This window comes from Drosophila willistoni, unplaced genomic scaffold (genome assembly GCF_018902025.1).
Source record: "Drosophila willistoni isolate 14030-0811.24 unplaced genomic scaffold, UCI_dwil_1.1 Seg209.1, whole genome shotgun sequence".
Taxonomy (NCBI): domain Eukaryota; kingdom Metazoa; phylum Arthropoda; class Insecta; order Diptera; family Drosophilidae; genus Drosophila; species Drosophila willistoni.
Window position 1 is genome coordinate 28,130 of NW_025814177.1, and position 2,418 is coordinate 30,547.

Genomic DNA, 2,418 nt, shown 5'->3' on the forward strand with positions numbered 1-2,418 from the left:
GTTTCAGGGGGGGGCGGGATGTTGAGGAACCAATTGTCATTTAACTTTACTATACGCAGCAAGGCAAAGACTCATGAATGATCTTGCACATCTCACAATGCTTTTGTTTTTGTATTTTCTCTTAAGTTTTCTAGAATATACTGGCGCCAGTCTGGTATGCTCTGTCACTGTCACTCTTTATAACCCTATATGACCTACGTAGTTACGTAAGAATTAAAAATTTAGTAATAAGCAAGCAAACGAACGATCAAGACGTGTTCTGGCAGTGGCAGACACAGTTCAGTAACATTGAAGTAAAAAAAGTTCTTATGAGATATTAAACTCAGTGGTTTATTGTTCATCAGTATGCTAACCCTTTTACACGCCAAATTTTTTTCGGAATTCATCAAAACCAAATTTATCTACATCCAAATTATTTAAACAGTTCGGCTAGTGCTTTCGGTTCTTTTGGCGACATATATAGGTTCGAGGATGGCAGCGGAGTTGCGCGTGGTCCATTGTTATTGGGCAGAAGCAGCTACTGTGAATTCGGCAGAGTTCAAGGTCAAGGGCTAGACCAGAACGAAACTGAAGAAGGCGGCGTTGGTGGACATCGTGACTTGGGTAGACGCCACAGTGTGACCACAATGGCAACGCCCACAATCATGGCGGCATCTTCAACCATGATATTGAGCTCGAGGTCAAGTCGTTTCGGGTTAGCCGAAATGAACAGAAATGTGGTTCAGCCATCGATGGATATTGGTGAACAGCGACAACAACAATATCATCGACAACAGACTGGCATATCCATGAGCTTCAGTATGTTATTGGCCAGGAGTTTGACAAAGGAACCGACGAGTATGAGTCCAAATATATTACCGTCCATTGATGGTGTCCCGTTCATTTTGCTCGGGCAAGAGCGATTCGAACTGAAACCAGAGACGATCTTTGTGCTCGGCATGCGTCTGAGTGTGACGAAAAATGATATTCTCATGTTCTTTAGTTCCGTGGGAATGATCGCTGTGGACCATGCGAGTAAACCAAGGATTTTTGTGTACAAAAATAAGCAAAATGGACGATCAAAGGGTGAGGCGACCATTACATATGTATATAAGTCCGTTCATGGCGGAAATGGCCATTAGATGCCTGAATGGCAGCAAATTTATGGGAGAAACTATAACGGTTTTACCAGCATATCTATCAACGCGCAAGGGTCGTGGCATCCGCTTTAGATATCCTCGAGAGTTCGCTCCATCGAACAATCGGGAACACCAACAGGATCGGCAGCAGCTGAATCGTCAACGTCGACCCCGTAAATGAAGACCGGCTCGTGACAATTGGTACAGCAATTTTGTTTGGCGCTCCAATTGCAATCGTTGCAAGGCCAGCAAATCGGAGTATGCAGCCGAACCCCTTTTCAGTGGTTCACCATCTTTCATGAGGGTGGCTCGCCGTTGGCGCATTCATAAGACCGACTGGGAATGCTGCTACTGTTTCAATAAGAATTTCTGGTATCGTCAGAGATGTAATCGTTGTCGTGCTCCCAAGGCTGTTGATACGCCAAAACCCGTCACCCCACCCCGATCGGACAAATGGGAATTGAAGCTTGGCAGTGATTAGGGAGGGTCCAATACACTGAGGGTATTTAAAATTTACAAGTGTTATTTGCAAGTCATAGTTATCAAGTATCAATGCAGAGTGGGAACGGTTTGGCGTTCTCACAGGCAAGCCAAATCCGTATGCATCATGAATGGAAAGAATATCCAAATTCTTTGTGAAGTGAATCCATTTACAATAAATGATTTCATATATTCACACATTATTAACTTTCCAAACAGAATAAATGTATAAGTACCTTGTACCTTGTGTAATTAGTTAAACTTCCAAATCATAGAAACATTTCATAAATTGCAGACTAATGTGGCCGACATGGCCAAGTTTCAAGGATAGTTGCAGGTTGTGCATTAATTAGTGAAGTGAAAGTGCTTTATAATGTGGTCAATGCCTCGCACAGCAGAGATTTTGGTTTAAATGAAGGATGCCAAACATTTAGTAGAGATTCATAAGTGTTCTAAGTTCTTCTACAAAATCACTTTGGTATGTATTTAAATGGCACTTAATACTAGTTGTTGCTGTTGCTAATTATTTTTTTATTCGACTTCATTAGTTTGCAGAAACTAAGTTAGTTGTGCTTAAAACAATGTTGACTGGCACCTGGCACGGGCCACTGCCACATTAGTCTACTTAATCCGTAATTCAGATAACTGAATATTTAAGCTCCAGCACAGAAAAAGAAACGACTCTGAATTCTAATCGTTTAATGAATTTATTTACTTGCCTTTACTTTTCTCCCTCACCTTTTTCGCATTGAAGTTAACTGCAGTCAGTGGCCCTGTGGCCAACCACTTGAATCTGTCCCACACAAACCGCTGGCAGCAT

The 2,418-nt window shown here is 42.0% G+C and overlaps 1 pseudogene; it reads left to right on the forward strand.

Annotated features, from left to right (window-relative positions):
- The first annotated feature begins 358 nt into the window (after positions 1-358).
- LOC124461138 lies at positions 359-1,801 on the forward strand (annotated as a pseudogene).
- Positions 1,802-2,418: the final 617 nt, after the last annotated feature.